The sequence below is a fragment of the Aythya ferina genome (assembly GCF_964211825.1).
Source record: "Aythya ferina genome assembly, chromosome: 7".
NCBI lineage: Eukaryota > Metazoa > Chordata > Aves > Anseriformes > Anatidae > Aythya > Aythya ferina.
The window spans coordinates 15,249,351-15,263,617 of record NC_140302.1 but is presented as its reverse complement, the minus strand read 5'-3'; the positions used below and the strand labels follow the sequence as shown (position 1 = coordinate 15,263,617).

Below are 14,267 nucleotides of genomic sequence, written 5' to 3'. Positions count from 1 at the left end.
CACCTGATCAGTGGTTTTAAAATATTAATGAAATATTAAAAACTGAGTTTAGCACAGTCCCTACAAATTTTCCAATGGGCAGTTCCCTAAAAGCATTTATTTGCGAGTGGGTTTGTTATATGTTTAATGTATATGACACTACAGAAGTATACAGGACCACTCAATAGAAATTATGGACAATTAATGCTTTCTTTGCTCTGAAAAACTTAGGCTACAGACATCTCAAACATGAGAAATAGTATAAATAGTTTGGGAGTGGGGGCATGGTTGTACGACTGAATGTATGAGTTTTTGAGTTTTCTGTGGGAAGCCTCTAGCAAAAGTGAATTCAAAGCTGTCATAAACATATTTCATGACATAGATGAAAAATAAAGACTGTGGTAGGAAAAGAATACTCAGATGGTCCAAACAAGACTGGTATTTCTTTTAAGGAGTGGGATTAATGAGAAAAAGTAGTAAAGGAAGAGGTCCAAGTTTTTGCAGTGCTTTAAAATGGTGTTTTGAACTTGATTTATAATAACTGGAAATCAAGGGGCTGAGAAGGAAAGACATGAAAAGAGAAGAATAATCAAAATGTCCATTGAAACAAAGGCAGTAAGAAAGCTGCAAGACAAAAAAAAAAAAAAAATCATTGATACAGCTGAGGCAGCAGATGACTAATGTATGAACTCTAAGAAAAGTAGTAAAGAAAAGGCTGAATTTTAAAAGTTTTTAGACCTAGTTTTCTGGTAGCATCTAAATAAGCATAGTTGAATATTTCAGTTGACTTTCCATTAAATGATTTACTAATGTGTAAATATCGTACATCAATTCCATTTTTATAAATTTAGCTTTTCCACAGTTAAGAAGAGTTTTTCTTGCAAGTTCCTAATACAACCTGTTTGTTACTGTTTCTTGCAACCTCACAGTTCATGCAGGTTACTCCATCCTGTACTTGGCTTCAGTGGAGATTCCTTGCTGGCCTGACAAGTCTTCATGAATTGCTTGCTCCTCCCTCTGTCTGAGATTGCCTACGTTCTTATTAGGTAAGAAAGAACAGAACAAGACGCTTTGCTTACTGCTTTTCTTTTTATACAACACGTTATGTCTTGCATTCTGAGATGAGTTTTTGCTCAGTGGCTTTTAGATAATTTTTCCAATTATGTAACAACTGTATCCACTGTATCAAGGATCATATTTTTCAATTACTGGTATGTTGTATTTTAGATACTTTATTAGGACTAATCATGCAGCAGGTGCTAAGTGCTGAGCTAATATGAAGGGAAAGCATGGGCCTTATCCCAGTGAATTTCAAGCTTGTTGAGTGTTGTCACTTGTTCAGCCATTCTGGCCTGTAGAACTGTAAACGTTGTATTTTAAGTATTGTTAGTGCTCTAAAATGTTGCCTTCTCCAAACTGGACATTTTAATGAATATGCTTTAGCACCCTGAAACTGGAGAGATTGCTTGGGTTCTCTGATGGTGTTTTTAAACAAAAGTCTAATTTCTAAGTGATGGAAGAGAGGAAAGTGATGCTTAGATTGTATCAGTATCAGCTCTGACAGTCTGTATGGGAGTTTTTCCCAATGCCCACATCCTTTTGTATAGAGCATTCTGCATTAGTTTTCTTACATTGTCAAACTTTAGGCAGCTAACTTGCACTTATGAAGTAGGTGTCTAAGTTCTTCATATTCCCAACAAAGAGAGAGAGGTGCTTCCCTTCATCCTCTGGAAATTCCACTTTCACATAGAGCCTCCAAACCCAGGGATGTAAGGGAAAAACTGAATCAGTGTCCCACTTGGCAGCTGCACTGCTATCCCTATGCAGGGGTGTGGATATGCAGAGTCTCAGTCTCAGTAGTGAACAATTAGATTTTTTTTATTAAGCATCTCACTGAATCTGGAGGGATCACCCACAGCTATAACCACAACTATGCTTAGGAATCAGGCTTATCGGAGAGGAGGCCAGCAGGGAAAGATCAGCTTGTAGTTCACACAAAAAGAGAGTTCTTCTTGGAGAGGGACAGAACAGGACCCTAGCTGTAAATGAAAGCTTTGCCCTCACTAGGCTACAGTCTGTTTTTTTTTGTTTGTTTGTTTGTTTGTTTTTAAAAAAAAAGGCTCAGTGGAGTTGTCTGGGAACCTCACTTATTAGGTAATTTTAATGTGGCTGTAACAAGCTCCCTTTAAGCCAGACCTTGGGTAAGGCCTTAGAAATGCTCAGCTGTGCCATGTGGCTTGTAACAAATATCACAAAGTATTGATTTATTCTATAACCGCTCCCTGCCATGTGTTATGTAAATAACAAGGTTTGATAAAGTGTGTGGTTCTTCGTGCTGTAACGCATAGGTCTTGCAGAGGTCTCCAGTCAAAAGATGAAAAGCCAAGTGCCTCCAATTGTCCTCAGGATGTGTGCATGACACTGCAGCTGCACACACGTGCACCAAGCCCTTCCCTTCTGAGTGCATTTTATGATGATGATGATTTTAATGTTTTATCTGGTTCTGATCTGGGCGGGTATAATCTTCTAATTACATAACTTTGAATTTTCTCAGCTTGTCTCCATGCTTAACACTGTTAATAATTTTCCACTGGAAAAGCTAAATTCATGGTGCTTTCAGTGCATATGCTCATATCTATACAGATTTAACCTACAAAAATACATGCCATCTGAAAACACGACTAATTGTGCTCCAGTTGTAGGTTACAGAGCAGCCTTGTTTTGTTTTCCCACAGCCAAGAGAAGGCCTCAAGGCCAAAATGTCACCTCAGATTTCTTTTGATCTCAACTTATATTTTATTAACCCTTTTAACTTCACTGAGTGTGTGCAAGGAAACATGTATATTCCCTTTCATATAAAACCAGCATTGTCCTTACATCTTGCGTGCAAATGTATGGACAGTTTCTCATACAAAGGATTATTTAGATGTAATCTATATGCCTTGTGAATTACAGATAAGAAGGGGCGGGCAGCGTTTATGCTGCAATGTTTATGATTTATTCCCCTTTTATTTTCTCTCTTTAACTCCATCCAAAATATTTCTGAGAGTCTTAGTGAAATATAATACTTGAAGCCTTTAATGGCACCTTTTCATCTCACAATTGCAGAGTGCTTTTCAAGGCTTAATTAACTTTTACAGCACGTCTCTCAGGTGAGTATAATTTGAATGCATCCATTTCTGTTTGTGAGGAAACTGAGGCAGAGAGTGGTGATTAACTCAAGGCCATGCACCGAACAATATGTCACAGTGAGAATTATGGGGTCCAGGAGATCTGATTAGTTTTGTATAGATCAAGCATGATTTGGTTCTTAAAGACTTCATCAAAAAGGCAAAAAAAAAAATGATGGCCTCCTCATCTAACATAGGAGCCAAATGGCTTCTCCAGAGTCATCCTTTCTGTAGCCTTCATGATGACTGACTGGTTTATGCCACGGTCTGCTTTCGGGGCCTCTCAGATGTTTGGGCATGCTGGATGTTTGCTCGGTCCTCCAACATGGGCAGAAGAAAACAAGTAGTTGCATTCTGCCTCAGTTTCTTTCTCAGCACATGGTATAAGTCATCTTTTCTTTCCACTGGCAGTCTTGTTAGGGTGGGATCTGAATGCATCAATCGACTCCCAAAGCTTTGGTGTTCTACAGTATAAACTCCATAATATTAGCTGCAAAAAGCACGGGCTCTCTGCCTGGTCCCTGCCAGTGACAAAGGGGGAGCTTCTGATCCCTCTCTTCATTGAGAAGTACTGAAAGCAGTCTGTCCTCTTCTGCTGTTTGGCAGGTGGAAGAAAGCTGCTGGGAGGAAAGTGTTCATTTACTCTACACATTTTTCTTCCCAAGATGTTTTATAGATTCAATCATCAACACCCAGTAACCAAACACAGCTACTGGTGATGCTGCAGAAGAGGCCATAAAGCATCATACTGGAGTAGAGTGGGAGGATATACTTTCTGAGACTTCAATGATCAGGGATTGAAAGTCTTACCTGCTTTCACCAAAGCCTGCCTGTGGCAGGCCTGTGGCTCTATGAGTGTGTCACGCAGGTTCTGGCTCCCCACTTTGTGCTCCTGTCAGCAGAAGGGATAACATCAGCCAGCCTGGCTGGCAGGCCTGGAACTGATGTACCTTGGAATTTAAGAAGTGAGGTATGGCCACTTATCTTAAAGTATGTGAAACAAGTACCTGAGGGACTGCACAGATGCAGTGTGTGGGCTGGGAGTGCCCTTGCCTTTGTACTGGCCATCATGGTGAGAAAAGGTCTCCAGCTGTGAGTCAGACTCATAACAAGCAGAGCGGTAGTTTTAATGAGTAAAGGAATCCATCTTTTGAAAATCAGTGGTGCAAATTAACTCATGATTCTTTCATCAGACAAGCCAGAGTTTGAGTGATGTCCCTTTGTTGCAAAAAACAGGTCTCAGACCTGGAGGAAGGAAGGAGGAGCCTCCTGCTGTTGAATGCAGTCCTTCACTGCCCGGCTCTGCTGGATCCTCAGCTCGCACCAGGCAGGCACTGGGCTGTGCTGTTACCATGTCTGGGTTTTCCAGAGCCTCAGCAGGATTTAGCAGTCATGATGTCCGACTCCAGTCCCTCCAGGTAGGCTGTGCGATGTGGTAGCGCAGTATGTTAGCTGTGTGCTGTAACAGAGGCAGTCAGTAGCCACAAGCCAAGTAAAACAGACGCAAGGAGAAGTTTTCTATTTCCAGCACTGTCAGCCTGGTCTCTTAGAAAGTACTTGCTTGAAAGTGAAATTGCTCCTCCCAGTCCTGCAAAGGCCAATCTTCTGTTGCTATTTTATGAAACCAGCACAGCATAGTTTGACTCTTTATCGGGATAATATAATCAGAGTGCATATGAGGCCATGCAATTGCTGAACAGTGCTTGCCACTCACTGTTGATCCTCTTTCTGATACCTTTCTTTTCTCCTTCACACTGACCTCTCCTAGCAGTGAAGTCAGCAGCTGTGGCCACGTGCACAGGACATACTTTGACAGCAGCAGGACTCAGCTGACAGACTCTGGAATGAATTATTCCAGCAGTGTCATCTGGGTCTATAGCTGGCTCTTCTATAATTGTGATGAAGGCCTAGGTTTTTGTCTCCTTTTCATCTTCTTTCCACTACACCAGCATTGCAAAGGGACCTTAAAGTATATGTAGGAAAACTGGCCTTGGGGACACGCTTTACCTCAGGGTTAGAAACCCAGCTTTTTTTAATTTACAAGTGCTTGGTTGTGTGTAAATCTGTTTCGCTGCCTGAACTTAACATCAAAGTATCTGAGCTGTGCTGTGCTTGAGAGCAAGAGTGCATGTTCGTCATTGCATAAGCAAAGCAGAACTGTCTTAGGGAATATGGAGACAAGGACCTGAATGTGGCACACCTTAGAGGATTTGCTGCTAATTTCAATGACAGAAGGCTTTTAGCATTCCTCTAGATGAATACCACTGCAATAAACACCATTTTGAAACTCATTTTTGTTTGAGGCTATTTCACCAAGGTGTTTAAACTCCTTTGAAACCTCTTTGTGGGGCTCCAAGTAATGATTTGGGAGACTGAAGCCTCCAGGGAAGGAGCAGTGAAAGTGCCCAGGAGCCTAATTCACCTCTTACAGAGCACAGACTGCTCCTGTTGACCCGACTGCCTGAAGTCCTCAGCCATCAGGAGAGTATCAGCAAGAAATAGTGTGTACCAGGAGAAATTCCTGCCAATCCTATGCTGAGTAAAGCAAGAGGAATTGCCCGTGAACAGAGAGAGCACCCTCAAAATCAGGATTCATTCTAGCACTTTGGTGAGAATGATTCCAGAGGGGTGTTTAGTGTTCAGTTTTCAGGAGGATTAGCTGCACCTTTCATTTGTCCTTCAGAGATTATTTTTGCTCTGTAAAAAGGATTTAAGAAATGGCAAACCAATGCACAGGCACATACAAAAAGAAGAAAATACAAGGTTATGGAAAGAAGAGAGATTATATCTGTTTTATTGAATGATCCTAGAATACAGTAACAAGGGGACAGTCGCCTGCTTAATCATCTCACTCTTACAAGTGGAAAAGACGCTTGACAGCAGAATGCACTGATACGAATGTAAGAGTTGGTGAAGGGGAAAAAAAACAAAAACTAAGGAACAAAATAAGCATAAAATGTAAACAAAATCCTACTAGGAGTATTTGTAGTGACAGATGCTTTGGTAGATAGGGCAAAAAATATATTCCTTTCTCCTAAAGGGAAATAGGTGGAAGTCCATCAAATAAACTTTGTCCTAGCGTATTTTATTTTTGCATGGAGGAAAAGGAAAAGATCTTTTTTGATGTGGCTTTTTTTTTTTTTCCCTTCTGCTGTTTTTTCCCTTCTGCCATACAAGAAAAAAAATTATGGAAGATAAGCCAGGCAAAAGAAGAAAAAAAAAAAAGAAAAAGAATGGGGGTGGGGAGGAAAAAAAAAAAAAAAAGGTTACTCTGAGTATCAGAGAGGGGGCTAATTGTCAAGGTTATATCTCCAAAGATGATTGATGTGAGGCTGGGTTTTTCTGTCAGCCTGTCACAAAGCAGGAATGTTTAATGTTCTCATTATTGGTTACGCTGTTGTGTATATTTCTCTGTCAGCACTGCGGACCCATCTGAACTGCCAAGGCACTTCAAAGCCCTGCAGGTCATTTATCATCCTCCTGACGCTGCGAATGTTCAGCCTCAGCTGAGTGCCAGGGATTTGTTATGACTTGAGAGCCAGCTGACAGACAGGTCTGCTGCAAAAAGGATTCCTTTTTGTCACACTGCGAAAACATCAATGTTCCTATAATGGCCTACAACTGTCAAAGGGGACTGCCACCTGACAGTTGTGTGGTCTCACTAATTTGCAGCCCGGTGACTTGTTTCCTTGAGTTTAGATTCAGTTACGGTGTCACATGCAAACAGGTCACCATCTGTCGTCCTGTGCCAGGGGGCACATGGTAGGGGGCGGAGAGGGAGGGAGCGAGGCAGAGACGAGGAAAAGATGAAGTGGCAAAGTGGGGGGGAGGGAGATGCAAGGGAAAATTAAAAATGGCTATGCAAATCAAAGCCATGTCTTTATTTAAGATTCCTGTTTCCTGAACGTTCCTAGCCTAACACAATGTGAATCTCTGAAAGTTGTGATGAAAATCAAGGCAGGGAAAGAAAGGACCTTGCAAACAGCCAGAGCTAGTGAGAGAGAGGGGGAGAGAGAGAAATATCAGGGCTTTGTTTCCTTTCCCAGGCCATGACATGATTAATCGTTTTCTTCTGATCTAATTTTGGAACATGAAAAACAGCACATTTGTCTTGAAGAAAAATGATGTGCCGTACTGCGCAGATGGAAATTTCGAGCAATGAAAAAGATTAAAGTGAAATTCCACTCCTTAGACCTAATCATGAGTTGTAGATTATTCTGTCGTTCTAACCAGATGGTAGGCTTGATTCCACAACCCCCTTCTTATATTAATGAATACTAGACTGTTATATTTGACTTAGGTAAGTGAAATGTCTATCAAGCCTAATGGACTGCCAGCCAGCATAACACATGTTGTACCACTGAGGGTCCTTGCTGCATTTTTCATGTTTTATACTAATGTAGAACATTTTGTTTCCTACTGTTTTCCATCATTGTCACTGTTTGCTAAATATTTTCACATGTAGGGGGAAAAAAGTAAAAAACTTGTGTCCAGAGCTAATTTCCTCACGTTGGTCGCAGCTATAATTCTACAAGTAAAACAGTCACCCGAAGCAATGCATACAAGAACTCAATAGTAACTTGATTAAGTTCCCAGTCAACAAGACTGCACTAGGCTGTATGTTAACAAACCTAATTATAGGCAGCATGGTGATAAATTGTGCAGGGTGCGTGTAGCACATCTCTGAGGTCATGTCTAGAAAAGAAGTTTTGCCCCAGGGGACAGGGATGGGGTGTCATTTCTAAATAAAGTAAACACAGGTTCACTGATGTTTCCCATTGGGTTACCTTCCGCTTTCTGACAAATGTTATTCTAGCAGGGGTGTCCCAGGCGATCCTCATGGGAACAGAAGAGTGAAGGAAGGGAGGAATGGGAGGCTGGGGGATTCTCTTTAACCTTTCCAACTGTGCAGTCCTGTGACTGTCAAGTAATTTCTACCAAGTCTAGGCTCACTAGAGTCATGGGTATGGATAATCATATGTTAGGATGGATGCCACCACTTGCGCTCAGAAAGCCTGTTATCATTTTAAGCATTTAGCTGAACAAAATAATACTTGTCATGTGTGCTGAATGTGAGAGTGGATTGGGCTCTCTTCCCTGCACATAAAGTAAAAGGTATAAATCTCTGGTTTCTCCTCCTTCAGAAAGTGACACTTGGGCAGTTGTTGCATCCTGCCTGTGCGTGAGTGCCTGCAGCCCGGGAGAACGCCGCCAGGTAGAGGAAGCATGCGTGCACAGACCTAATTTTAGACACTGAAAGAATCAACAGGATGCGTGGATCAAGTTACTCTTTGCCTAGGAGAGAACAAGTCCAGAAACATGAGTAAGCAGGCAAGAGTTGTCCAAATCTGGACTTACTAAAGTGTGATAGATACAGTAAAGCTATAGTGTGAGAGCCGGTTAGGCTGAACAAATCCTGATAAAGAAAAGTAAGGCACCAAAGTGTACCTCCTAATCAAGTAACCAGGATATTTCCTTTAGAAGAGGAATATCTTTTGATAATGGAATGCATTTAAAGCTTACTTCATTGGTTTAACAACTTTGTTCTCAGTTTATTAAAATTGTTTCTTAAAGTTAAAATCCTGATCTCTGCAGGGCACTCCCTCCTCAGCAGAACTACCATTAATGTTGCTGCTGAGTAAGGACTTTGGGATTGCACCATAGAATAAGCTCTGAGTAGCGCTCCAGCATGAGTACCTTGCATTTGGGATCCTCACTGTTGACAGCTTTTCCTTTTTCTCATACACCTACATTTTTTAGAAAGGATAAGGTGAGGATGTTCTGAGCAGAATGAATTTTTTTCTCAGTGTGTATATTGCCTGCACTGAAAGCAAACAAATTGGAAGGTTTAAATTAATATGCCTCAAAACATTTTTCTTTGTAATTAATGTTAATTTTAAAAAATATTTATTTGTATTTGTACTGATTGGATCTGTCCAAGAATACAAGCTAAAATACCAAGACTGTTTCATCACATTTCTGTTACAGCTGGATTTAGACTCTGTTTTAACAACCCTTAAAGCTTGCTCTCAAGGGATTAAAATTTTTCATCGATGAGAATTCCTATACAAAAAGTTGCGTGACAATTTTTTTCCCAATTAATTTAAACTTCCACTACCCTGTGTTTACTGAGAATGCTACAGAGGAGCAAGTTACCCCTTTAAATTATCTGTACAGATTACCAGTCTGTGGAGTTCATATCCTCTGGGGAAAACTGGCTTCTTGCAGTGTTGCTTCTCTACACAGGGTGTGTGGAGCTGAGCTGGCAGTGAAGGGAAAGTAATTTGTTCCTGACAAGGGCCAGTAGCAGACTATTTCTTCACTGGAAGAAAGTGACAATCAAGCAGGAAATTGTGACTGCAGTTCCTTATTTGAACTGATCCTTCTTAGGAGCTGGTAGACATATCTTAACTTAGCCTTTAGCTTGTTTTCCTCAGTCTCACGGTTTTGCTTTCCGTGAAATGTCAAGGACCTTGAATTCCTGCAGTGTTTATAGTTTGGCCTATGGAATTCATGGCCTGCTCAGTGTTGCCACTTTACACTTTTATCGTGAAAGTAACACAGGAAAGGCTGACATTGCTCTTTCTCTGTTAGGATTTCCCGGGGATGACTGCAGCTTTAAGAGAGGACTTCGACCCACTGGAGAAGAGGGTAACACATAGGAAAGGGAGAGCAAATTGTCTTCTGTCATTGAATCTTTACTAAAACAACTTATTTCCAAATGCAAGTATGGATGGTGACTGTGCTGTAGCTATCTGCCACATTGTCTGTCTGAAGAGTGCGTACAGCCTTTCTGAGCTGCCATGGGCTGCTACTTGGCTGTGAATTCAACCGATGGCAAATGATGGGACCAGGAAATAAAGGTCTGCTCTCAGCACTCAGTAACACTACCCAGGAAGGCAGGACCTTGACCACATGGAACATCTATCCAGGTTTGGAAAAGGTTACCTACAACAGACTCAGCAAGTTGCTTATCAGTTTCCACATGTCTAACCCCCATCTGTGTGCTCAGAATTGGAGTGCTTGTACTTAGGTTTCAAATCAGTATGCCCAGGTAAGCCTCATGGCTCTAAATCAGCATGACGTTAACTTTCTGAAAGCAAGAATCTGTGGCTCCTAGCATTTCTTGAGAAGATTGCCTACACATGTGATGGATCCCCCTCTAAAGAAGCCATCCGTAGAAGGCTCTTGCACGCTAGCTTCATGCACCTCCTTGGCTGCCTGCCTTCCTTTGGAGAACAGGACTCTCTTCACCCCTGTGACCTGAGGCTCCGTTCATCAGACTCCGAAGCCATCCCTGCCTGGGCAAAGTGACTATCTCTGGTGGGGCTGGGGGTGAGGGAGGAAGGAAGGAGCACACTCTTATCTGAACTGCAAAACCACTGCTTACAATAGTTTTCATGAGGGGTGACAAGTCTCTTCTTTCTTCAGAATGTTTATTGCCATTTTACACATGCTCCCAACTTCCCTCCCTCCTTGCACTTTTCTCGCTTTTGTACCCTGTAACTTTCATCAGTTTGTTTCTTTCCTTTCAGATGTGCTCAAGGCGCAGCAAGAGTTGATACAATCTAATACAAACTTCCCTGTTTGCTGTATCATAAAATGTAGTGCCTGGTGTGTTCATTCCCCTCCTGTCATCAAGTGCCAGCTACAGCAGTGCTTAGTACCTCCAGGTTCTTCCTGCTGTCATTTTCACTTCCCCCCAAGGACTAAACATTTAAAAACCAAGAAATCCTAACTGAGATCCTAAGTAACACTTGAACCATGCTGATCTTAGGTAAACAGTTCCCAGAGTGTTACCATTCCTGATGTTGAAAGAGCAGATCAGTGAAAGAAAAGAATGTGCATACAGATTCTTGGTAATCAGACAGCCAGCTAATTTCTCAATATTGAAAGATTCCTTTTGAAGCCATTAATTTTGTTTACATTTCAACTGACACACAGGCTAATGAGCCTACCGTTTACTCATGAAAGACTTTTACCCAATTTTTAGTAGGAGCTAATGGTTTAAGGCTTAATTTGATGAAAACAATAAGAAATGTAAAACTGGGCTTGTTTTTTGTCCATTTTGTATATATTTATATTTTTAAGCTTTACTTCATTAAACTGCTTTTTTCAGTTTAGCAGTAGACAAGTAAGAGGAAAAACCACCCTGCACGCTCTTGGCAGAACTGCTTTTGCCCGACCAGGTGCCGGTGTGAGAAGTGATGTCAGGTGCTGAAGAAACACCTGATCTCCTGTTGGCTAGAAGCCTGCCTTTCTGCATAAGAGTGGGTGTACATTTCTTATTGAAAGGTAAAACCTAGGTCATCAGTAATCATCAGCATCTCTTGCTTAAAAAGGGCTTTAGACTCTCATCTCCTCCCACAGCATAGGTTGGGTTGTGTCAGGGTCCTGATGGGCTTTAATGGCCCTGACCAGGCTCAGCTGGGAGCACCACCCACAGCCCCTGCCTGCAGGTCCAGGAGCCCCATTTTGGGCCAGCTTTGGGCACCCTGCTGTTCCCTAAGCCATGTTGTAGAGGTTCCTGTGCCATTTGTCTGCTGCCCTGGCTTATGGGCTGGTTTTCATGGGTGGACTCTAGACCTGACCTGCAAGGTTGCTTTGCCTTCTGCCCCTGTCCTGGTTAGGCTTCCTGGGTGGATCCTGCACTTTCCAATTTGTTTCGCCTTGTCTGGAATGATCAATGGACCCTCTCACAACCACAGGCCCAGCCCCATTCAGATGATGTGGGGCTGCACATGGGTTACGCTCATTTCCTAGCTTATTCTGCCTCTGGAGAACCTCTGCTTTTGCTGCTCCCTGACAGGGGTCCGTTTTAGTATTTAACATTAATGAGTTTGCTACACAGCAGGAAAGCTCCCAGCCAGCCTTGGCTTTTTTTTTTTTTTTTTTTTTTTTTTTTTCTTCTCTGGCCCCTCCACAGCCCCCTCATGTATTCCCTGCTCAAGAGAAAGGGGGTCTGCTTGAACATCATGCTGCTATTTGCACTACCGCATGTGGTACAACTCTGCTCAAGGTTCTTGCAGCAAAGTTGAAGGCTTCTCCTCAGGCCCATGAGCATGGGCTGTCAAGGTACTGGGAACAAATCCATTGCTGATTCTACTTGGTTTTGCACCTGCATAAGCAGTTACTGCTTCAAAATGTAATCTTTCAGTTTTGTTTAGGCATGACACAGAGCACTTTCACCTGCTGTGTGAATTTGTGCACATTCAGAAAGGCCTCCCTGTCTCCATTTGTCAGTGGAAGGGGTAGAGTTTCCCTGGTGCAGTGCCAAATTTATACAGAATTTGAAATTTCCTCCTATACAAGATGCAGTGTTCTGTAATCCTCAAGGAGAGCCTAATGTCTTTGGGATATAGATACATATAAATACCCTGGCAACTGAGAAAACAGTACTTCTAAATGAAACAGGTGAGTGTGTAGCTGGTATCCCACTTCCTGCTGTTGTTTATTGTTTTTCAGAAGCATACATTCACGGTAAATAAAATCTCAGAAAATTTGACAGAAGGAGACTTGAAGAAAGGCTTCACTGTTACTGGTAACTAGCTAACTTAGGCTGACGACAGCAGATGACTGGTGAAATATTGACGTTGTCTTAGTGTTGCCTCTTCCTCTTTCTGGAGTGTTGGTCCCGAGAGCCAATTTAGCCAATGTTTTTGCCACATTGCTAAAATTAATCTCCAGATTGATGTAATATTTATCACAGAATTCTACCTTTAGAGAATAATAGGCATTGGAAATAAGGAAACCTTGCTTGCCTCTATCCTTTGTCATTAATGTTAATAAAAGACTAACTCTAACCCAGGTTGGTGTCAAGGGTAAGGAAATATAGGTCAGAACTGTGATTTATATGCTCAACTATTGGATTTAAACACCAACTTCCCGTTAATCTCAATGACAATTATTTAGTTAAATCCTCATATCCTTTCAAAAATATGCCAGTGCTCTCCTACTAATTTTGTCATGCTCATACATAGTGACAGATTTTGTAAAACTACTTTCATAAATGAACAGACCAAGAAGTGCCATACGGATGAATGCCAGTAAAAAAAAAAAAAAAAAAAAAAAAAAAAGACAACCTGATTAGATTTCCTGTGGTAGAAATATATTATCAAACAAAATACAGTTTTTGAAATGCAACACCACGGAAGAAATACAGTAGGTTGAAAATTCCCATAATGAGAAATCCATGAGCCTAAATATTTGGTGTTTCTGATTTGCTCACTTCCTCAGGTTAATGTTTCTTCAACATGTTTCCAATTCTGTTTTTCAGCTGAATTGGTAGTTGTACTTTCAAAGGTGATGATTTGCAAATGATGATTTCCAGCCTACTGTATTCTGTGTAAGGCAGAATGTCCGTCAAGATGCCTGTAGGTGACATTAGTAGTGCAATCATTCAAAATGCAGCCTGACAGCATTTCAATCAATTCACTTTTCAACACTAGACATCAAATATACATTGCAAACCCAGCACCTGCTCTGCTTATAGTGTGACATCAAATAAGTTAGCCCCAGGTCCTAAGACAGAGGCTGTCCCTCTTGAACTGCTAGATTAAGAAGGGACTTTGGCAATGATACTCTTGGAGATTAACACTCTACCAAACCTGGCTCTCAAGCTACAATACAATCTAATCCCCTTACTCCTTATGTGTTGCTCTCTGAGCACAGACCACAGGAGCTCTGTGTGCTAGATGGGTCTGCCAGAGTCTGGGTCTTAGCATTGTACAGTAGAGGTTCACACTGACAGCAGAGGTGCGAGCAGAATGGCAGTCTCACATTTACAAAAATTTGCCCCAGGCCTGAGCTCCCTGGGAGCAGCTCCCTCCTGGTGGTAACAGCTGCATTGCAGTGCCCCGGGAGGCCCCTGGGGAGGCTGGATTTTGCAGCTGCTCGTGCAGTCTGGGTGAGGGTATCGAGAGCTGCTTTTGAACAGAGGGTGAAGCATAAGGGGAGCGCCCACCTCTTGTCATGTGGCCCTTGAGAGGAAGGGGTGCAGCTACTGCCCCCTCAGTGGGTGTTCCCGTGCCCTCCCGCAGGGCAGGGAGCAGCGCTGTGCTACCGTAGCCCCACTCACAGCAAGCCTGCCCAAGGGCTCCCTTGCCTTCGGAGCCAGCC

General features: G+C 42.1%; 1 protein-coding gene across 3 annotated transcripts in view; it reads left to right on the top strand.

Moving 5' to 3' along the window:
* Positions 1–11,194, top strand: part of LOC311439621 (uncharacterized protein) — a 196,740-nt gene extending 185,546 nt beyond the window's left edge. Inside the window, exons 7-10 of one of the 3 annotated variants that reach the window (XR_014694854.1) lie at positions 909–1,025; positions 4,386–4,567; positions 8,294–8,472; positions 9,744–11,194. The gene's annotated coding sequence lies outside the window, so the exon portion shown is untranslated. The remainder of the gene's footprint in view (positions 1–908; positions 1,026–4,385; positions 4,568–8,293; positions 8,473–9,743) is intronic. The other 2 variants (XR_014694856.1, XR_014694855.1) reach the window with 2 other exon arrangements.
* The last annotated feature ends 3,073 nt before the right edge of the window (positions 11,195–14,267 follow it).